We start from the raw sequence: 26,222 nt of genomic DNA, 5'->3' as shown, positions 1-26,222 counted from the left end.
CTCGGGCCTACACCAGACTATTTTCAACAGATATATTTGTGTCTGAACAATCAGGAGACACTACTGTTTTTCTTTACGGCAAAAAATGCAAAAAAGCAGGATAATTCAGAGATTTGACCCGTGGAACTGCAAAACCACACGTATATTTCTCGGGCCTACACCAGACTATTTTCAACAGATATATTTGTGTCTGAACAATCAGGAGACACTACTGTTTTTCTTTACACCGAAAAATGCAAAATAGCAGAATAATACAGAGTTTTGACCCGTGAAACTGCAAAACCACACTTGCATTTCTCGGGCCTACACCAGACTGTTTTCAACAGATATATTTGTGTCTGAACAATCAGGAGACACTACTGTTTTTCTTTATGGCAAAAAATGCAAAAAAGCAGGATAATTCAGAGATTTGACCCGTGGAACTGCAAAACCACACGTATATTTCTCGGGCCTACACCAGACTATTTTCAACAGATATATTTGTGTCTGAACAATCAGGAGACACTACTGTTTTTCTTTACAGCAAAAAATGCAAAAAAGCAGGATAATACAGAGATTTGACCCGTGGAACTGCAAAACCACACTTCTATTTCTCGGACCTACACCAGACTATTTTCAACATATATATTTGTGTCTGAACAATCAGGAGACAATACTGTTTTTCTTTACAGCAAAAAATGCAAAAAAGCAGGATAATACAGAGATTTGACCCGTGGAACTGCAAAACCACACTTTTAATTCACAGGCCTACACCAGACTATTTTCAAAAGATATATTTGTGTCTGAACAATCAGGAGACACTACTGTTTTTCTTTACGGCAAAAAATACAAAAAAGCAGGATAATACAGAGATTTGACCCATGAAACTACAATACCACACTTGTATTTCTCGGGCCTACACCAGACTATTTTCAGCAGATATATTTGTGTCTGAAAAATCAGGAGACACTACTGTTTTTCTTTACAGCACAAAATGCAAAAAAACAGGATAATACAGAGATTTGACCAGTGGAACTGCCAAACCACACTTGTTATTCTCGGGCCTACACCAGACTATTTTCAACAGATATATTTGTGTCTGAACAATCAGGAGACACTACTGTTTTTCTTTACGGCAAAAAATGCAAAAAAGCAGGATAATTCAGAGATTTGACCCGTGGAACTGCAAAACCACACGTATATTTCTCGGGCCTACACCAGACTATTTTCAACAGATATATTTGTGTCTGAACAATCAGGAGACACTACTGTTTTTCTTTACACCGAAAAATGCAAAATAGCAGAATAATACAGAGTTTTGACCCGTGAAACTGCAAAACCACACTTGCATTTCTCGGGCCTACACCAGACTGTTTTCAACAGATATATTTGTGTCTGAACAATCAGGAGACACTACTGTTTTTCTTTATGGCAAAAAATGAAAAAAAAGCAGGATAATTCAGAGATTTGACCCGTGGAACTGCAAAACCACACGTATATTTCTCGGGCCTACACCAGACTATTTTCAACAGATATATTTGTGTCTGAACAATCAGGAGACACTACTGTTTTTCTTTACAGCAAAAAATGCAAAAAAGCAGGATAATACAGAGATTTGACCCGTGGAACTGCAAAACCACACTTCTATTTCTCGGACCTACACCAGACTATTTTCAACATATATATTTGTGTCTGAACAATCAGGAGACAATACTGTTTTTCTTTACAGCAAAAAATGCAAAAAAGCAGGATAATACAGAGATTTGACCCGTGGAACTGCAAAACCACACTTTTAATTCACAGGCCTACACCAGACTATTTTCAAAAGATATATTTGTGTCTGAACAATCAGGAGACACTACTGTTTTTCTTTACGGCAAAAAATACAAAAAAGCAGGATAATACAGAGATTTGACCCATGAAACTACAATACCACACTTGTATTTCTCGGGCCTACACCAGACTATTTTCAGCAGATATATTTGTGTCTGAAAAATCAGGAGACACTACTGTTTTTCTTTACAGCACAAAATGCAAAAAAACAGGATAATACAGAGATTTGACCAGTGGAACTGCCAAACCACACTTGTTATTCTCGGGCCTACACCAGACTATTTTCAACAGATATATTTGTGTCTGAACAATCAGGAGACACTACTGTTTTTCTTTACGGCAAAAAATGCAAAAAAGCAGGATAATTCAGAGATTTGACCCGTGGAACTGCAAAACCACACGTATATTTCTCGGGCCTACACCAGACTATTTTCAACAGATATATTTGTGTCTGAACAATCAGGAGACACTACTGTTTTTCTTTACACCGAAAAATGCAAAATAGCAGAATAATACAGAGTTTTGACCCGTGAAACTGCAAAACCACACTTGCATTTCTCGGGCCTACACCAGACTGTTTTCAACAGATATATTTGTGTCTGAACAATCAGGAGACACTACTGTTTTTCTTTATGGCAAAAAATGCAAAAAAGCAGGATAATTCAGAGAGTTGACCCGTGGAACTGCAAAACCACACGTATATTTCTCGGGCCTACACCAGACTATTTTCAAAAGATATATTTGTGTCTGAACAATCAGGAGACACTACTGTTTTTCTTTACAGCAAAAAATGCAAAAAAGCAGGATAATACAGAGATTTGACCCGTGGAACTGCAAAACCACACTTGTATTTCTCGGACCTACACCAGACTATTTTCAACATGTATATTTGTGTCTGAACAATCAGGAGACAATACTGTTTTTCTTTACAGCAAAAAATGCAAAAAAGCAGGATAATACAGAGATTTGACCCGTGGAACTGCAAAACCACACTTTTAATTCACAGGCCTACACCAGACTATTTTCAAAAGATATATTTGTGTCTGAACAATCAGGAGACACTACTGTTTTTCTTTACGGCAAAAAATACAAAAAAGCAGGATAATACAGAGATTTGACCCATGAAACTACAAAACCACACTTGTATTTCTCGGGCCTACACCAGACTATTTTCAGCAGATATATTTGTGTCTGAAAAATCAGGAGACACTACTGTTTTTCTTTACAGCACAAAATGCAAAAAAACAGGATAATACAGAGATTTGACCAGTGGAACTGCCAAACCACACTTGTTATTCTCGGGCCTACACCAGACTATTTTCAACAGATATATTTGTGTCTGAACAATCAGGAGACACTACTGTTTTTCTTTACGGCAAAAAATGCAAAAAAACAGGATAATACAGAGATTTGACCCATGGAACTGCAAAACCACACTTGTATTTCTTGGTCCTACACCAGACTATTTTCAACAGATATATTTGTGTCTGAACCATCAGGAGACACTACTGTTTTTCATTACGGCAAAAAATGCGAAAAAGCAGGAGGATACAGAGATTTGACCAGTAAAACTGCCAAACCACACTTGTTATTCTCGGGCCTACACCAGACTATTTTCAACAGATATATTTGTGTCTGAACAATCAGGAGACACTACTGTTTTTCTTTACGGCAAAAAATGCAAAAAAACAGGATAATACAGAGATTTGACCCATGGAACTGCAAAACCACACTTGTATTTCTTGGTCCTACACCAGACTATTTTCAACAGATATATTTGTGTCTGAACCATCAGGAGACACTACTGTTTTTCATTACGGCAAAAAATGCGAAAAAGCAGGAGGATACAGAGATTTGACCAGTAAAACTGCCAAACCACACTTGTTATTCTCGGGCCTACACCAGACTATTTTCAACAGATATATTTGTGTCTGAACAATCAGGAGACACTACTGTTTTTCTTTACGGCAAAAAATGCAAAAAAGCAGGATAATTCAGAGATTTGACCCGTGGAACTGCAAAACCACACGTATATTTCTCGGGCCTACACCAGACTATTTTCAACAGATATATTTGTGTCTGAACAATCAGGAGACACTACTGTTTTTCTTTACACCGAAAAATGCAAAATAGCAGAATAATACAGAGTTTTGACCCGTGAAACTGCAAAACCACACTTGCATTTCTCGGGCCTACACCAGACTGTTTTCAACAGATATATTTGTGTCTGAACAATCAGGAGACACTACTGTTTTTCTTTATGGCAAAAAATGCAAAAAAGCAGGATAATTCAGAGAGTTGACCCGTGGAACTGCAAAACCACACGTATATTTCTCGGGCCTACACCAGACTATTTTCAAAAGATATATTTGTGTCTGAACAATCAGGAGACACTACTGTTTTTCTTTACAGCAAAAAATGCAAAAAAGCAGGATAATACAGAGATTTGACCCGTGGAACTGCAAAACCACACTTGTATTTCTCGGACCTACACCAGACTATTTTCAACATGTATATTTGTGTCTGAACAATCAGGAGACAATACTGTTTTTCTTTACAGCAAAAAATGCAAAAAAGCAGGATAATACAGAGATTTGACCCGTGGAACTGCAAAACCACACTTTTAATTCACAGGCCTACACCAGACTATTTTCAAAAGATATATTTGTGTCTGAACAATCAGGAGACACTACTGTTTTTCTTTACGGCAAAAAATACAAAAAAGCAGGATAATACAGAGATTTGACCCATGAAACTACAAAACCACACTTGTATTTCTCGGGCCTACACCAGACTATTTTCAGCAGATATATTTGTGTCTGAAAAATCAGGAGACACTACTGTTTTTCATTACAGCACAAAATGCAAAAAAACAGGATAATACAGAGATTTGACCAGTGGAACTGCCAAACCACACTTGTTATTCTCGGGCCTACACCAGACTATTTTCAACAGATATATTTGTGTCTGAACAATCAGGAGACACTACTGTTTTTCTTTACGGCAAAAAATGCAAAAAAACAGGATAATACAGAGATTTGACCCATGGAACTGCAAAACCACACTTGTATTTCTTGGTCCTACACCAGACTATTTTCAACAGATATATTTGTGTCTGAACCATCAGGAGACACTACTGTTTTTTATTACGGCAAAAAATGCGAAAAAGCAGGAGGATACAGAGATTTGACCAGTAAAACTGCCAAACCACACTTGTTATTCTCGGGCCTACACCAGACTATTTTCAACAGATATATTTGTGTCTGAACAATCAGGAGACACTACTGTTTTTCTTTACGGCAAAAAATGCAAAAAAACAGGATAATACAGAGATTTGACCAGTGGAACTGCCAAACCACACTTGTTATTCTCGGGCCTACACCAGACTATTTTCAACAGATATATTTGTGTCTGAACAATCAGGAGACACTACTGTTTTTCATTACGGCAAAAAATGCAAAGAAGCAGGATAATACAGAGATTTGACACGTGGAACTGCAAAACCACACTTGTAATTCTTGGGCCTACAACAGACTATTTTCAACAGATATATTTGTGTCTGAACAATCAGGAGACACTACTGTATTCTTTATGGCAAAAGATGCCAAAAGAAGGAAAATACAGAGATTTGACCCGTCGCACTGCAGAACCACAGTTCTAGTAATCTGGCCTACACCATACTATTTTCAGATATATTTGTGTCTGAACAATCAGGAGACACTACTGTTTTTCTTTACGGGAAAAAAAAGGGCAAAAAGAAGGATAATACAGAGATTTGACCCTTGGAACTGCAAAACCACACTTGTATTTCTCGGGCCTACACCAGACTATTTTCAACAGATATACTTGTGTCTGAACAATCAGGATACACTACAGTTTTTCTTTGTGGCAAAAAATTCAAACAAGCAGGATAATACAGAGATTTGACTCATGGAACTGCAAAACCACACGTGTATTTCTCGGGCCTACACCAGACTATTTTCAACAGATATATTTGTGTCTGAACAATCAGGAGACACTACTGCTTTTCTTTACAGCAAAAAATGCAAAAAAGCAGGATAATACAGAGATTTGACCCTTGGAACTGCAAAACCACACTTGTATTTCTCGGGCCTACACCAGACTATTTTCAACAGATATACTTGTGTCTGAACAATCAGGATACACTACAGTTTTTCTTTGTGGCAAAAAATTCAAAAAAGCAGGATAATACAGAGATTTGACTCGTGGAACTGCAAAACCACACGTGTATTTCTCGGGCCTACACCAGACTATTTTCAACAGATATATTTGTGTCTGAACAATCAGGAGACACTACTGCTTTTCTTTACAGCAAAAAATGCAAAAAAGCAGGATAATACAGAGATTTGACCTGTGGAACTGGAAAACCACACTTGTATTTCTCGGGCCTACACCAGACTATTTTCAACAGATATATTTGTGTCTGACCAATCAGGAGACACTACTGTTTTTCTTTACAGCAAAAAATGCCACAGAATGATAATACAGAGATTTGAACCGTGGAATTGTGAAACCACAGTTCTAGTAATCTGGCCTACACCAGACTATTTTCAACAGATGTATTTGTGTCTGAACAATCAGGAGACACTACTGTTTTTCTTTACGGCAAAAAATGTAAAAAAGCAGGATAATACAGAGATTTGCCCTGTGGAACTGCAAAACCACACTTGTATTTCTCGGGCCTACACCAGACTATTTTCAACAGATATATTTGTGTCTGAACAATCAGGAGACACTACTGTTTTTCATTACGGCAAAAAAATGCAAAAAAGCAGGATAATACAGAGATTTGACCCATGGAACTGCAAAACCACACTTGTATTTCTCGGGCCTACACCAGACTATTTTCAACAGATATATTTGTGTCTGAACAGTCAGGAGACACTACTGTTTTTCTTTACGGCAAAAAATGCCAAAAGAAGGATAATACAGAGATTTGACCCGTGGAACTGCAAAACCACACTTGTATTTCTCGGGCCTACACCAGACTATTTTCAACTGATATATTTGTGTCTGAACAATCAGGAGACACTAATGTTTTTCTTTACAGCAAAAAATGCAAAAGAGCAGGTAATACAGAGATTTGACCCGTGGAACCGCAAAACCACACTTGTATTTCTCGGGCCTACACCAGACTATTTTCAACAGATATATTTGTACCTGAACAATCAGGAGACACTACTGTTTTTCTTTATGGCAAAAAATGCCAAAAGAAGTATAATACAGAGATTTGACCCGTGTAACTGCAAAACCACAGTTCTAGTAATGTGGCCTACACCAGACAATTTTCAACAGATATATTTGTGTCTGAACAATCAGAAGACGCTACTATTTTTCTTTACAGCAAAAAATGATAAAAAGCAGGATAATACAGAGATTGGACCCGTGGAACTGCAAAATCACACTTATATTTCTCGGGCCTACACCAGACTATTTTCAACAGATATATTTGTGTCTGAACAATCATGAGACACTACTGTTTTTCTTTATGGCAAAAAATGCAAAAAGGAGGATAATACAGAGATTTGACCCGTGGAACTGCAAAACCACACGTGTATTTCTCAGGCCTACACCAGACTATTTTCAACAGATATATTTGTGTCTGAACAATCAGGAGACACTACTGTTTGTACTTATGGCAAAAAATGCAAAGAAGCAGGATAATACAGAGATTTGACCCGTGGAACTGCAAACCACACTTGTAATTCTTGGGCCTACACCAGACTATTTTCAACAGATATATTTGTGTCTGAACAATCAGGAGACACTACTGTTTTTTTATGGCAAAAAATGCCAAAAGAAGGAAAATACAGAGATTTGACCCGTCGCACTGCAAAACCACAGTTCTAGTAATCTGGCCTACACCAGACTATATTCAGATATATTTGTGTCTGAACAATCAGGAGACACTACTATCTTTCTTTACAGCAAAAAATGCAAAAAAGCAGGATAATACAGAGATTTGTCCCGTGGAACTGCAAAACCACACTTGTATTTCTCGGGCCTACACCAGACTATTTTGAACATATATATTTGTGTCTGAACAATCAGGAGACACTACTGTTTTTCTTTACGGCAAAAAATGCCAAAAGAAGGGTAATACAGAGATTTGACCCGTGGAACTGCAAAACAACCGTTCTAGTAATCTGGCTTACACCAGACTATTTTCAACAGATATATTTTTGTCTGAACAATCAGTAGACACTACTGTTTTTCTTTTCATCAAAAAATACAAAAAAGCAGGATAATACAGAGATTTGACCCATGGAGCTGCAAAACCACACTTGGATTTATCGGGCCTACACCAGACTATTTTCAACAGATATATTTGTGTCTGAACAATCAGGAGGCACTACTGATTTTCTTTACAGCAAAAAATGCAAAAGAGCAGGATAATACAGAGATTTGACCCGTGGAACTGCAAAACCACACTTGGATTTGTCGGGCCTACACCAGACTATTTTCAACAGATATATTTGTGTCTGAACAATCAGGAGACACTACTGTTTTTCTTTACGGCAAAAAATACAAAAAAGCAGGATAATACTGAGATTTGACCCATGGAACTGCAAAACCACACTTGTATTTCTCGGGCCTACACCAGACTATTTTCAACAGATATATTTGTGTCTGAACAATCAGGGGGCACTACTGTTTTTCATTACAGCAAAAAATGCAAAAAAGCAGGAGGATACAGAGATTTGACGCGTGGAACTGCAAAACCACACTTGTTATTCTCGGGCCTACACCAGACTATTTTCAACAGATATATTTATGTCTGAACAATCAGGAGACACTACTGTTTTTCTTTACGGCAAAAAATGCAAAAAAGCAGGATAATTCAGAGATTTGACCGGTGGAACTGCAATACCACACTTGTAATCCTTGGGCCTACACCAGACTATTTTCAACAGATATATTTGTGTCTGAACAATCAGGAGACACTACTGTTTTTCTTTATGGCACAAAAATGCCAAAAGAAGGATAATACAGAGATTTGACCCGTGGCACTGCAAAACCACAGTTCTAGTAATCTGGCCTACACCAGACTATTTTCAGATATATTTGTGTGTGAACAATCAGGAGACACTACTGTTTTTCTTTACACCGAAAAATGCAAAATAGCAGAATAATACAGAGATTTGACCCGTGGAACTGCAAAACCACACTTGTATTTCTCGGACCTACACCAGACTATTTTCAACAGATATATTTGTGTCTGAACAATCAGGAGACACTACTGTTTTTCTTTACGGCAAAAAAGCAGGATAATTCAGAGATTTGACCCGTGGAACTGCAAAACCACACGTATATTTCTCAGGCTAACACCAGATTATTTTCAACAGATATATTTGTGTCTGAACAATCAGGAGACACTACTGTTTTTCTTTACACCGAAAAATGCAAAATAGCAGAATGATACAGAGATTTGACCCGTGGAACTGCAAAACCACACTTGTATTTCTCGGGCCTACACCAGACTATTTTCAACAGATATATTTGTGTCTGAAAAATCAGGAGACACTACTGTTTTTCTTTACGGCAAAAAATGCAAAAAAGCAGGATAATTCAGAGATATGACCCGTGGAACTGCAAAACCACACTTTTAATTCACAGGCTTACACCAGACTATTTTCATAAGATATATTTGTATCTGAACAATTAGGAGACACTACTGTTTTTCTTTACAGCAAAAAATGCAAAAAAGCAGGAGGATACAGAGATTTGACCAGTGGAACTGCAAAACCACACTTGTTATTCTCGGGCCTACACCAGACTATTTTCAACAGATATATTTGTGTCTGAACAATCAGGAGACACTACTGTTTTTCTTTACGGCAAAAAATGCAAAAAAACAGGATAATACAGAGATTTGACCCATGGAACTGCAAAACCACACTTGTAGTTCTCGGTCCTACACCAGACTATTTTCAACAGATATATTTGAGTCTGAACCATCAGGAGACACTACTGTTTTTCAATACGGCAAAAAATGCAAAAAACAGGATAATACAGAGATTTGACCGGTGGAACTGCAATACCACACTTGTAATTCTTGGGCCTACACCAGACTATTTTCAACAGATATATTTGTGTCTGAACAATCAGGAGACACTACTGTTTTTCTTTATGGCACAAAAATGCCAAAAGAAGGACAATACAGAGATTTGACCCGTGGCACTGCAAAACCACAGTTCTAGTAATCTGGCCTACACCAGACTATTTTCAGATATATTTGTGTGTGAACAATCAGTAGACACTACTGTTTTTCTTTACAGCGAAAAATGCAAAAAAGCAGGATAATATAGAGATTTGACCCGTGGAACTGCAAAACCACACTTGTATTTCTCTGGCCTACACCAGACTATTTTCAACAGATATATTTGTGTCTGAACAATCAGGAGACACTACTGTTTTTCTTTACGGCAAGAAAATGCAAAAAAGCAGGATAATACAGAGATTTGACCCGTGGAACTGCAAAACCACACTTCTAATTCTTGGGCCTACACCAGACTATTTTCAACAAATATATTTGTGTCTGAACAATCAGGAGACACTACTGTTTTTCTTTACACCGAAAAATGCAAAATAGCAGAATAATACAGAGATTTGACACGTCGAACTGCAAAACCACACTTGTATTTCTCGGGCCTACACCAGACTATTTTCAACAGATATATTTGTGTCTGAACAATCAGGAGACACTACTGTTTTTCTTTACGGCAAAAAATGCAAAAAAGCAGGATAATTCAGAGATTTGACCCGTGGAACTGCAAAACCACACGTATATTTCTCGGGCCTACACCAGACTATTTTCAACAGATATATTTATGTCTGAACAATCATGAGACACTACTGTTTTTCTTTACACCGAAAAATGCAAAATAGCAGAATAATACAGAGATTTGACCCGTGGAACTGCAAAACCACACTTGCATTTCTCGGGCCTACACCAGACTATTTTCAACAGATATATTTGTGTCTGAACAATCAGGAGACACTACTGTTTTTCTTTACGGCAAAAAATGCAAAAAAGCAGGATAATTCAGAGATTTGACCCGTGGAACTGCAAAACCACACTTGTATTTCTCGGACCTACACCAGACTATTTTCAACAGATATATTTGTGTCTGAACAATCAGGAGACACTACTGTTTTTCTTTACAGCAAAAAATGCAAAAAAGCAAGATAATACAGAGATTTGACCCGTGGAACTGCAAAACCACACTTGTATTTCTCAGACCTACACCAGATTTTTTTCAACAGATATATTTGTGTCTGAACAATCAGGAGACAATACTGTTTTTCTTTACAGCAAAAAAGCAGGATAATACAGAGATTTGACCCGTGGAACTGCAAAACCACACTTTTAATTCACAGGCTTACACCAGACTATTTTCATAAGATATATTTGTATCTGAACAATCAGGAGACACTACTGTTTTTCTTTACAGCGAAAAATGCAAAAAAGCAGGAGGATACAGAGATTTGACCAGTGGAACTGCAAAACCACACTTGTTATTCTCGGGCCTACACCAGACTATTTTCAACAGATATATTTGTGTCTGAACAATCAGGAGACACTACTGTTTTTCTTTACGGCAAAAAATGCAAAAAAACAGGATAATACAGAGATTTGACCCATGGAACTGCAAAACCACACTTGTATTTCTCGGTCCTACACCAGACTATTTTCAACAGATATATTTGAGTCTGAACCATCAGGAGACACTACTGTTTTTCAATACGGCAAAAAATGCAAACAACAGGATAATACAGAGATTTAACCGGTGGAACTGCAATACCACACTTGTAATTCTTGGGCCTACACCAGACTATTTTCAACAGATATATTTGTGTCTGAACAATCAGGAGACACTACTGTTTTTCTTTATGGCACAAAAATGCCAAAAGAAGGACAATACAGAGATTTGACCCGTGGCACTGCAAAACCACAGTTCTAGTAATCTGGCCTACACCAGACTATTTTCAGATATATTTGTGTGTGAACAATCAGTAGACACTACTGTTTTTCTTTACAGCAAAAAATGCAAAAAAGCAGGATAATATAGAGATTTGACCCGTGGAACTGCAAAACCACACTTGTATTTCTCTGGCCTACATCAGAATATTTTCAACAGATATATTTGTGTCTGAACAATCAGGAGACACTACTGTTTTTCTTTACGGCAAGAAAATGCAAAAAAGCAGGATAATACAGAGATTTGACCCGTGGAACTGCAAAACCACACTTCTAATTCTTGGGCCTACACCAGACTATTTTCAACAGATATATTTGTGTCTGAACAATCAGGAGACACTACTGATTTTATTTATGGCACAAAAATGCCAAAAGAAGGATAATACAGAGATTTGACCCGTGGCACTGCAAAACCACAGTTCTAGTAATCTGGCCTACACCAGACTATTTTCAGATATATTTGTGTGTGAACAATCAGGAGACACTACTGTTTTTCTTTACAGCAAAAAATGCAAAAAAGCAGGATAATACAGAGATTTGACTCGTGGAACTGCAAAACCACACTTGTATTTCTCGGGCCTACACCAGACTATTTTCAACAGATATATTTGTGTCTGAACAATCAGGAGACACTACTGTTTTTCTTTACACCGAAAAATGCAAAATAGCAGAATAATACAGAGATTTGACACGTCGAACTGCAAAACCACACTTGTATTTCTCGGGCCTACACCAGACTATTTTCAACAGATATATTTGTGTCTGAACAATCAGGAGACACTACTGTTTTTCTTTACGGCAAAAAATGCAAAAAAGCAGGATAATTCAGAGATTTGACCCGTGGAACTGCAAAACCACACGTATATTTCTCGGGCCTACACCAGACTATTTTCAACAGATATATTTGTGTCTGAACAATCATGAGACACTACTGTTTTTCTTTACACCGAAAAATGCAAAAAAGCAGGATAATTCAGAGATTTGACCCGTGGAACTGCAAAACCACACTTGTATTTCTCGGACCTACACCAGACTATTTTCAACAGATATATTTGTGTCTGAACAATCAGGAGACACTACTGTTTTTCTTTACAGCAAAAAATGCAAAAAAGCAAGATAATACAGAGATTTGACCCGTGGAACTGCAAAACCACACTTGTATTTCTCAGACCTACACCAGATTTTTTTCAACAGATATATTTGTGTCTGAACAATCAGGAGACAATACTGTTTTTCTTTACAGCAAAAAATGCAAAAAAGCAGGATAATACAGAAATTTGACCCGTGGAACTGCAAAACCACACTTTTAATTCACAGGCTTACACCAGACTATTTTCATAAGATATATTTGTATCTGAACAATCAGTAGACACTACTGTTTTTCTTTACAGCAAAAAATGCAAAAAAGCAGGAGGATACAGAGATTTGACCAGTGGAACTGCAAAACCACACTTGTTATTCTCGGGCCTACACCAGACTATTTTCAACAGATATATTTGTGTCTGAACAATCAGGAGACACTACTGTTTTTCTTTACGGCAAAAAATGCAAAAAAACAGGATAATACAGAGATTTGACCCATGGAACTGCAAAACCACACTTGTATTTCTCGGTCCTACACCAGACTATTTTCAACAGATATATTTGAGTCTGAACCATCAGGAGACACTACTGTTTTTCAATACGGCAAAAAATGCAAAAAACAGGATAATACAGAGATTTGACCAGTGGAACTGCAAAACCACACTTGTAATTCTTGGGCCTACACCAGACTATTTTCAACAGATATATTTGTGTCTGAACAATCAGGAGACACTACTGTTTTTCTTTATGGCACAAAAATGCCAAAAGAAGGACAATACAGAGATTTGACCCGTGGCACTGCAAAACCACAGTTCTAGTAATCTGGCCTACACCAGACTATTTTCAGATATATTTGTGTGTGAACAATCAGTAGACACTACTGTTTTTCTTTACAGCAAAAAATGCAAAAAAGCAGGATAATATAGAGATTTGACCCGTGGAACTGCAAAACCACACTTGTATTTCTCTGGCCTACACCAGACTATTTTCAACAGATATATTTGTGTCTGAACAATCAGGAGACACTACTGTTTTTCTTTACGGCAAGAAAATGCAAAAAAGCAGGATAATACAGAGATTTGACCCGTGGAACTGCAAAACCACACTTCTAATTCTTGGGCCTACACCAGACTATTTTCAACAGATATATTTGTGTCTGAACAATCAGGAGACACTACTGATTTTCTTTATGGCACAAAAATGCCAAAAGAAGGATAATACAGAGATTTGACCCGTGGCACTGCAAAACCACAGTTCTAGTAATCTGGCCTACACCAGACTATTTTCAGATATATTTGTGTGTGAACAATCAGGAGACACTACTGTTTTTCTTTACAGCAAAAAATGCAAAAAAGCAGGATAATACAGAGATTTGACTCGTGGAACTGCAAAACCACACTTGTATTTCTCGGGCCTACACCAGACTATTTTCAACAGATATATTTGTGTCTGAACAATCAGGAGACACTACTGTTTTTCTTTACACAGAAAAATGCAAAATAGCAGAATAATACAGAGATTTGACACGTGGAACTGCAAAACCACACTTGTATTTCTCGGGCCTACACCAGACTATTTTCAACAGATATATTTGTGTCTGAACAATCAGGAGACACTACTGTTTTTCTTTACGGCAAAAAATGCAAAAAAGCAGGATAATTCAGAGATTTGACCCGTGGAACTGCAAAACCACACGTATATTTCTCGGGCCTACACCAGACTATTTTCAACAGATATATTTGTGTCTGAACAATCATGAGACACTACTGTTTTTCTTTACACCGAAAAATGCAAAATAGCAGAATAATACAGAGATTTGACCCGTGGAACTGCAAAACCACACTTGCATTTCTCGGGCCTACACCAGACTATTTTCAACAGATATATTTGTGTCTGAACAATCAGGAGACACTACTGTTTTTCTTTACGGCAAAAAATGCAAAAAAGCAGGATAATTCAGAGATTTGACCCGTGGAACTGCAAAACCACACGTATATTTCTCGGGCCTACACCAGACTATTTTCAACAGATATATTTGTGTCTGAACAATCAGGAGACACTACTGTTTTTCTTTACAGCAAAAAATGCAAAAAAGCAGGATAATACAGAGATTTGACCCGTGGAACTGCAAAACCACACTTGTATTTCTCGGACCTACACCAGACTATTTTCAACATATATATTTGTGTCTGAACAATCAGGAGACAATACTCTTTTTCTTTACAGCAAAAAATGCAAAAAAGCAGGATAATACAGAGATTTGACCCGTGGAACTGCAAAACCACACTTTTAATTCACAGGCCTACACCAGACTATTTTCAAAAGATATATTTGTGTCTGAACAATCAGGAGACACTACTGTTTTTCTTTACAGCAAAAAATGCAAAAAAGCAGGATAATACAGAGATTTGACCCGTGGAACTGCAAAACCACACTTGTATTTCTCGGACCTACACCAGACTATTTTCAACATATATATTTGTGTCTGAACAATCAGGAGACAATACTCTTTTTCTTTACAGCAAAAAATGCAAAAAAGCAGGATAATACAGAGATTTGACCCGTGGAACTGCAAAACCACACTTTTAATTCACAGGCCTACACCAGACTATTTTCAAAAGATATATTTGTGTCTGAACAATCAGGAGACACTACTGTTTTTCTTTACGGCAAAAAATGCATAAAAACAGGATAATACAGAGATTTGACCCATGGAACTGCAAAACCACACTTGTATTTCTCGGTCCTACACCAGACTATTTTCAACAGATATATTTGTGTCTGAACCATCAGGAGACACTACTCTTTTTCAATATGGCAAAAAATGCAAAAAACAGGATAATACAGAGATTTGACCGGTGGAACTGCAATACCACACTTGTAATTCTTGGGCCTACATCAGACTATTTTCAACAGATATATTTGTGTCTGAACAATCAGGAGACACTACTGTTTTTCTTTATGGCACAAAAATGCCAAAAGAAGGACAATACAGAGATTTGACCCGTGGCACTGCAAAACCACAGTTCTAGTAATCTGGTCTACACCAGACTATTTTCAGATATATTTGTGTGTGAACAATCAGTAGACACTACTGTTTTTCTTTACAGCAAAAAATGCAAAAAAGCAGGATAATATAGAGATTTGACTCGTGGAACTGCAAAACCACACTTGTATTTCTCTGACCTACACCAGACTATTTTCAACAGATATATTTGTGTCTGAACAATCAGGAGACACTACTGTTTTTCTTTATGGCACAAAAATGCCAAAAGAAGGATAATACAGAGATTTGACACGTGGAACTGAAAACCACACTTGTATTTCTCGGGCCTACACAAGACTATTTTCAACAGGTATATTTGTGTCTGAACAATCAGGAGACACTACTGTTTTTCTTTACGGCAAAAAATGCAAAAAAGCAGGATAATTCAGAGATTTGACCCGTGGAACTGCAAAACCACACGTATATTTCTCGGGCCTACACCAGACTATTTTCAACAGATATATTTGTGTCTGAACAATCAGGAGACACTACTGTTTTTCTTTGCACCGAAAAATGCAAAATAGCAGAATAATACAGAGATTTGACCCGTGGAACTGCAAAACAACACTTGCATTTCTCGGGCCTACACCAGACTATTTTCAACAGATATATTTGTGTCTGAACAATCAGGAGACACTACTGTTTTTCTTTATGGCAAAAAATTCAAAAAAGCAGGATAATTCAGACATTTGACCCGTGGAACTGCAAAACCACACGTATATTTCTCGGGTATACACCAGACTATTTTCAACAGATATATTTGTGTCTGAACAATCAGGAGACACTACTGTTTTTCTTTACAGCAAAAAATGCAAAAAAGCAGGATAATACAGAGATTTGACCCGTGGAACTGCAAAACCACACTTGTATTTCTCGGACCTACACCAGACTATTTTCAACATATATATTTGTGTCTGAACAATCAGGAGACAATACTGTTTTTATTTACAGCAAAAAATGCAAAAAAGCAGGATAATACAGAGATTTGACCCGTGGAACTGCAAAACCACACTTTTAATTCACAGGCCTACACCAGACTATTTTCAAAAGATATATTTGTGTCTGAACAATCAGGAGACACTACTGTTTTTCTTTATGGCAAAAAATACAAAAAAGCAGGATAATACAGAGATTTGACCCATGAAACTACAAAACCACACTTGTATTTCTTGGGCCTACACCAGACTATTTTCAGCAGATATATTTGTGTCTGAAAAATCAGGAGAAACTACTGTTTTTCTTTACAGCAAAAAATGCAAAAGAACAGGATAATACAGAGATTTGACCAGTGGAACTGCAAAACCACACTTGTTATTCTCGGGCCTACACCAGACTATTTTCAACAGATATATTTGTGTCTGAACAATCAGGAGACACTACTGTTTTTCTTTACGGCAAAAAATGCAAAAAAAACAGGATAATACAGAGATTTGACCCATGGAACTGCAAAACCACACTTGTATTTCTTGGTCCTACACCAGAATATTTTCAACAGATATATTTGTGTCTGAACCATCAGGAGACACTACTGTTTTTCATTACGGCAAAAAATGCAAAAAAGCAGGAGGATACAGAGATTTGACCAGTGGAACTGCCAAACCACACTTGTTATTCTCGGGCCTACACCAGACTATTTTCACCAGATATATTTGTGTCTGAACAATCAGGAGACACTACTGTTTTTCTTTACGGCAAAAAATGCAAAAAAACAGGATAATACAGAGATTTGACCCATGGAACTGCAAAACCACACTTGTATTTCTTGGTCCTACACCAGACTATTTTCAACAGATATATTTGTGTCTGAACCATCAGGAGACACTACTGTTTTTCATTACGGCAAAAAATGCAAAAAACAGGATAATACAGAGATTTGACCGGTGGAACTGCAATACCACACTTGTAATTCTTGGGCCTACACCAGACTATTTTCAACAGATATATTTGTGTCTGAACAATCAGGAGACACTACTGTTTTTCTTTATGGCACAAAAATGCCAAAAGAAGGATAATACAGAGATTTGACCCGTGGCACTGCAAAACCACAGTTCTAGTAATCTGGCCTACACCAGACTATTTTCAGATATATTTGTGTGTGAACAATCAGTAGACTCTACTGTTTTTCTTTACAGCAAAAAATGCAAAAAAGCAGGATAATATAGAGATTTGACTCGTGGAACTGCAAAACCACACTTGTATTTCTCTGGCCTACACCAGACTATTTTCAACAGATATATTTGTGTCTGAACAATCAGGAGACACTACTGTTTTTCTTTACGGCAAGAAAATGCAAAAAAGCAGGATAATACAGAGATTTGACCCGTGGAACTGCAAAACCACACTTGTATTTCTCGGGCCTACACCAGACTATTTTCAATAGATATATCTGTGTCTGAACAATCAGGACACACTACTGTTTTTCTTTACGGAAAAAAATGCAAAAAAGCAGGATAATACAGAGATTTGACTCGTGGAACTGCAAAACCACACGTGTATTTGTCGGGCCTACACCAGACTATTTTCAACAGATATATTTGTGTCTGAACAATCAGGAGACACTACTGTTTTTCTTTACGGCAAAAAAATGCAAAAAAGCAGGATAATACAGAGATTTGACCCGTGGAACTGCAAAACCACACTTGTATTTCTCGGGCCTGCGCCAGACTATTTTCAACAGATATATTTGTGTCTGAACAATCAGGAGACACTACTGTTTTTCTTTACAGCAAAAAATGCAAAAAAGCAGGATAATACAGAGATTTGAACCGTGGAACTGCAAAACCACACTTGTATTTCTCGGGCCTACACCAGACTATTTTCAACAGATATATTGTGTCTGAACAATCAGGATACACTACTATTTTTCCTTATGGCAAAAAATGCAAAAAAGCAGGATAATACAGTGATTTGACCCGTGGAACTGCAAAACCACACGTGTATTTCTCGGGCCTACACCAGACTATTTTCAACAGATTTATTTGTGTCTGAACAATCAGGAGACACTACTGTTTTTCTTTATGGCAAAAAATGCCAAAAGAAGGATAATACAGAGATTTGACCCGTGGCACTGCAAAACCACAGTTCTAGTAATCTGGCCTACACCAGACTATTTTTAGATATATTTGTGTCTGAACAATCAGGAGACACTACTGTTTTTCTTTACAGCAAAAAATGCAAAAAAGCAGGATAATACAGAGATTTGACCCGTGGAACTGCAAAAACACACTTTTAATTCACAGGCCTACACCAGACTATTTTCAAAAGATAAATTTGTGTCTGAAAAATCAGGAGACACTACTGTTTTTCTTTACAGCAAAAAATTCAAAAAAACAGGATAATATAGAGATTTGACCCATGGAACTGCAAAACCACACTTGTATTTCTCGGTCCTACACCAGACTATTTTCAACAGATATATTTGTGTCTGAACAATCAGGAGACACTACTGTTTTTCATTACGGCAAAAAATTCAAAAAACAGGATAATACAGAGATTTGACCCCTGGAACTGCAATACCACACTTGTAATCCTTTTGCCTACACCAGACTATTTTCAACAGATATATTTGTGTCTGAACAATCAGGAGACACTACTGTTTTTCTTTATGAAACAAAAATGCCAAAAGAAGGATAATACAGAGATTTGACCCGTGGCACTGCAAAACCACAGTTCTAGTAATCTGGCCTACACCAGACTATTTTCAGATATATTTGTGTGTGAACAATCAGGAGACACTACTGTTTTTCTTTACACCGAAAAATGCAAAATAGCAGAATAATACAGAGATTTGACCCGTGGAACTGCAAAACCACACTTGTTTTTCTCGGGCCTACACCAGACTATTTTCAACAGATATATTTGTGTCTGAACAATCAGGAGACACTACTGTTTTTCTTTACGGCAAAAAATGCAAAAAAGCAGGATAATTCAGAGATTTGACCCGTGGAACTGCAAAACCACACGTATATTTCTCGGGCCTACACCAGACTATTTTCAACAGATATATTTGTGTCTGAACAATCAGGAGACACTACTGTTTTTCTTAACACCGAAAAATGCAAAATAGCAGAATAATACAGAGATTTGACACGTGGAACTGCAAAACCACACTTGTATTTCTCGGGCCTACACCAGACTATTTTCAACAGATATATTTATGTCTGAACAATCAGGAGACACTACTGTTTTTCTTTACGGCAAAAAATGCACAAAAGCAGGATAATTCAGAGATTTGTCCCGTGGAACTGCAAAACCACACTTGTATTTCTCGGACCAACACCAGACTATTTTCAACAGATATATTTGTGTCTGAACAATCAGGAGACACTAATGTTTTTCTTTACAGCAAAAAATGCAAAAAAGCAGGATAATACAGAGATTTGACCCGTGGAACTGCAAAACCACACTTGTATTTCTCAGACCTACACCAGACTATTTTCAACAGATATATTTGTGTCTGAACAATCAGGAGACAATACTGTTTTTCTTTACAGCAAAAATGCAAAAAAGCAGGATAATACAGAGATTTGACCCGTGGAACTGCAAAACCACACTTTTAATTCACAGGCCTACACCAGACTATTTTCAAAAGATATATTTGTGTCTAAACAATCAGGAGACACTACTGTTTTTCTTTACGGCAAAAAATACAAAAAAGCAGGATAATACAGAGATTTGACCCATGAAACTGCAAAATCACACTTGTATTTCTCGGGCCTACACCAGACTATTTTCAGCAGATATATTTGTGTCTGAAAAATCAGGATACACTACTGTTTTTCTTTACAGCAAAAAATGCAAAAAAGCAGGAGGATACAGAGATTTGACCAGTGGAACTGCAAAACCACCCTTGTTATTCTCGGGCCTACACCAGACTATTTTCAACAGATATATTTGTGTCTGAACAATCAGGAGACACTACTGTTTTTCTTTACGGCAAAATATGCAAAAAAACAGGATAATACAGAGATTTGACCGATGGAACTGCAAAACCACACTTGTATTTCTCTGGCCTACACCAGACTATTTTCAACAGATATATTTGTTTCTGAACAATCAGGAGACACTACTGTTTTTCTTTACGGCAAGAAAATGCAAAAAAGCAAGATAATACAGAGATTTGACCCGTGGAACTGCAAAACCACACTTGTAATTCTTGGGCCTACGCCAGACTATTTTCAACAGATATATTTGTGTCTGAACAATCAGGAGACACTACTGTTTTTCTTTATGGCACAAAAATACCAAAAGAAGGATAATACAGAGATTTGACCCGTGGCACTGCAAAACCACAGTTCTAGTAATCTGGCCTACACCAGACTATTTTCAGATATATTTGTGTGTGAACAATTAGGAGACACTACTGTTTTTCTTTACAGCAAAAAATGCAAAAAAGCAGGATAATACAGAGATTTGACTCGTGGAACTGCAAAACCACACTTGTATTTCTCGGGCCTACACCAGACTATATTCAACAGATATATTTGTGTCTGAACAATCAGGAGACACTACTGTTTTTCTTTACACCGAAAAATGCAAAATAGCAGAATAATACAGAGATTTGACACGTGGAACTGCAAAACTACACTTGTATTTCTCGGGCCTACACCAGACTATTTTCAACAGATATATTTGTGTCTGAACAATCGGGAGACACTACTGTTTTTCTTTACGGCAAAAAATGCAAAAAAACAGGATAATTCAGAGATTTGACCCGTGGAACTGCAAAACTACACGTATATTTCTCGGGCCTACACCAGACTATTTTCAACAGATATATTTGTGTCTGAACAATCAGGAGACACTACTGTTTTTCTTTACAGCAAAAAATGCAAAAAAGCAAGATAATACAGAGATTTGACCCGTGGAACTGCAAAACCACACTTGTATTTCTCAGACCTAGACTAGATTTTTTTCAACAGATATATTTGTGTCTGAACAATCAGGAGACAATACTGTTTTTCTTTACAGCAAAAAATGCAAAAAAGCAGGATAATACAGAGATTTGACCCGTGGAACTGCAAAACCACACTTTTAATTCACAGGCTTACACCAGACTATTTTCATAAGATATATTTGTATCTGAACAATCAGGGGACACTACTGTTTTTCTTTACAGCAAAAAATGCAAAAAAGCAGGAGGATACAGAGATTTGACCAGTGGAACTGCAAAACCACACTTGTTATTCTCGGGCCTACACCAGACTATTTTCAACAGATATATTTGTGTCTGAACAATCAGGAGACACTACTGTTTTTCCTTACGGCAAAAAATGCAAAAAAACAGGATAATACAGAGATTTGACCCATGGAACTGCAAAACCACACTTGTATTTCTCGGTCCTACACCAGACTATTTTCAACAGATATATTTGAGTCTGAACCATCAGGACACACTACTGTTTTTCAATACGGCAAAAAATGCAAAAAACAGGATAATACAGAGATTTGACCGGTGGAACTGCAAAACCACACTTGTAATTCTTTGGCCTACACCAGACTATTTTCAACAGATATATTTGTGTCTGAACAATCAGGAGACACTACTGTTTTTCTTTATGGCACAAAAATGCCAAAAGAAGGACAATACAGAGATTTGACCCGTGGCACTGCAAAACCACAGTTCTAGTAATCTGGCCTACACCAGACTATTTTCAGATATATTTGTGTGTGGACAATCAGTAGACACTACTGTTTTTCTTTACAGCAAAAAATGCAAAAAAGCAGGATAATATAGAGATTTGACCCGTGGAACTGCAAAACCACACTTGTATTTCTCTGGCCTACACCAGACTATTTTCAACAGATATATTTGTGTCTGAACAATCAGGAGACACTACTGTTTTTCTTTACGGCAAGAAAATGCAAAAAAGCAGGATAATACAGAGATTTGATCCGTGGAACTGCAAAACCACACTTCTAATTCTTGGGCCTACACCAGACTATTTTCAACAGATATATTTGTGTCTGAACAATCAGGAGACACTACTGATTTTCTTTATGGCACAAAAATGCCAAAAGAAGGATAATACAGAGATTTGACCCGTGGCACTGCAAAACCACAGTTCTAATAATCTGGCCTACACCAGACTATTTTCAGATATATTTGTGTGTGAACAATCAGGAGACACTACTGTTTTTCTTTACAGCAAAAAATGCAAAAAAGCAGGATAATACAGAGATTTGACTCGTGGAACTGCAAAACCACACTTGTATTTCTCGGGCCTACACCAGACTATTTTCAACAGATATATTTGTGTCTGAACAATCAGGAGACACTACTGTTTTTCTTTACACCGAAAAATGCAAAATAGCAGAATAATACAGAGATTTGACACGTGGAACTGCAAAACCACACTTGTATTTCTCGGGCCTACACCAGACTATTTTCAACAGATATATTTGTGTCTGAACAATCAGGAGACACTACTGTTTTTCTTTACGGCAAAAAATGCAAAAAAGCAGGATAATTCAGAGATTTGACCCGTGGAACTGCAAAACCACACGTATATTTCTCGGGCCTACACCAGACTATTTTCAACAGATATATTTGTGTCTGAACAATCAGGAGACACTACTGTTTTTCTTTACAGCAAAAAATGCAAAAAAACAGGATAATACAGAGATTTGACCCGTGGAACTGCAAAACCACACTTGTATTTCTCGGACCTACACCAGACTATTTTCAACATATATATTTGTGTCTGAACAATCAGGAGAAAATACTCTTTTTCTTTACAGCAAAAAATGCAAAAAAGCAGGATAATACAGAGATTTGACCCGTGGAACTGCAAAACCACACTTTTAATTCACAGGCCTACACCAGACTATTTTCAAAAGATATATTTGTGTCTGAACAATCAGGAGACACTACTGTTTTTCTTTACAGCAAAAAATGCAAAAAAGCAGGATAATACAGAGATTTGACCCGTGGAACTGCAAAACCACACTTGTATTTCTCGGACCTACACCAGACTATTTTCAACATATATATTTGTGTCTGAACAATCAGGAGACAATACTCTTTTTCTTTACAGCAAAAAATGCAAAAAAGCAGGATAATACAGAGATTTGACCCGTGGAACTGCAAAACCACACTTTTAATTCACAGGCCTACACCAGACTATTTTCAAAAGATATATTTGTGTCTGAACAATCAGGAGACACTACTGTTTTTCTTTACGGCAAAAAATGCAAAAAAACAGGATAATACAGAGATTTGACCCATGGAACTGCAAAACCACACTTGTATTTCTCGGTCCTACACCAGACTATTTTCAACAGATATATTTGTGTCTGAACCATCAGGAGACACTACTCTTTTTCAATATGGCAAAAAATGCAAAAAACAGGATAATACAGAGATTTGACCGGTGGAACTGCAATACCACACTTGTAATTCTTGGGCCTACATCAGACTATTTTCAACAGATATATTTGTGTCTGAACAATCAGGAGACACTACTGTTTTTCTTTATGGCACAAAAATGCCAAAAGAAGGACAATACAGAGATTTGACCCGTGGCACTGCAAAACCACAGTTCTAGTAATCTGGCCTACACCAGACTATTTTCAGATATATTTGTGTGTGAACAATCAGTAGACACTACTGTTTTTCTTTACAGCAAAAAATGCAAAAAAGCAGGATAATATAGAGATTTGACTCGTGGAACTGCAAAACCACACTTGTATTTCTCTGGCCTACACCAGACTATTTTCAACAGATATATTTGTGTCTGAACAATCAGGAGACACTACTGTTTTTCTTTACGGCAAGAAAATGCAAAAAAGCAGGATAATACAGAGATTTGACCCATGGAACTGCAAAACCACACTTCTAATTCTTGGGCCTACACCAGACTATTTTCAACAGATATATTTGTGTCTGAACAATCAGGAGACACTACTGTTTTTCTTTATGGCACAAAAATGCCAAAAGAAGGATAATACAGAGATTTGACCCGTGGCACTGCAAAACCACAGTTCTAGTAATCTGGCCTACACCAGACTATTTTCAGATATATTTGTGTGTGAACAATCAGGAGACACTACTGTTTTTCTTTACAGCAAAAAATGCAAAAAAGCAGGATAATACAGAGATTTGACTCGTGGAACTGCAAAACCACACTTGTATTTCTCGGACTTACACCAGACTATTTTCAACAGATATATTTGTGTCTGAACAATCAGGAGACACTACTGTTTTTCTTTACACCGAAAAATTGAAAAAATAGCAGAAGAATACAGAGATTTGACACGTGGAACTGAAAACCACACTTGTATTTCTCGGGCCTACACAAGACTATTTTCAACAGGTATATTTGTGTCTGAACAATCAGGAGACACTACTGTCTTTCTTTACGGCAAAAAATGCAAAAAAGCAGGATAATTCAGAGATTTGACCCGTGGAACTGCAAAACCACACGTATATTTCTCGGGCCTACACCAGACTATTTTCAACAGATATATTTGTGTCTGAACAATCAGGAGACACTACTGTTTTTCTTTACAGCAAAAAATGCAAAAAAGCAGGATAATACAGAGATTTGACCCGTGGAACTGCAAAACCACACTTGTATTTCTCGGACCTACACCAGACTATTTTCAACATATATATTTGTGTCTGAACAATCAGGAGACAATACTGTTTTTCTTTACAGCAAAAAATGCAAAAAAGCAGGATAATACAGAGATTTGACCCGTGGAACTGCAAAACCACACTTTTAATTCACAGGCCTACACCAGACTATTTTCAAAAGATATATTTGTGTCTGAACAATCAGGAGACACTACTGTTTTTCTTTACGGCAAAAAATACAAAAAAGCAGGATAATACAGAGATTTGACCCATGAAACCACAAAACCACACTTGTATTTCTCGGGCCTACACCAGACTATTTTCAGCAGATATATTTGTGTCTGAAAAATCAGGAGACACTACTGTTTTTCTTTACAGCAAAAAATGCAAAAGAACAGGATAATACAGAGATTTGACCAGTGGAACTGCAAAACCACACTTGTTATTCTCGGGCCTACACCAGACTATTTTCATCAGATATACTTGTGACTGAACAATCAGGAGACACTACTGTTTTTCTTTACGGCAAAAAATGCAAAAAAACAGGATAATACAGAGATTTGACCCATGGAACTGCAAAACCACACTTGTATTTCTTGGTCCTACACCAGAATATTTTCAACAGATATATTTGTGTCTGAACCATCAGGAGACACTACTGTTTTTCATTACGGCAAAAAATGCAAAAAAGCAGGAGGATA

The sequence above is a fragment of the Phyllobates terribilis genome, unplaced genomic scaffold (genome assembly GCF_046119375.1).
Source record: "Phyllobates terribilis strain yellow unplaced genomic scaffold, ASM4611937v1 Scaffold_7__3_contigs__length_470593459, whole genome shotgun sequence".
Classification (NCBI taxonomy): domain Eukaryota; kingdom Metazoa; phylum Chordata; class Amphibia; order Anura; family Dendrobatidae; genus Phyllobates; species Phyllobates terribilis.
Note: the sequence above shows the minus strand (reverse complement) of the source record.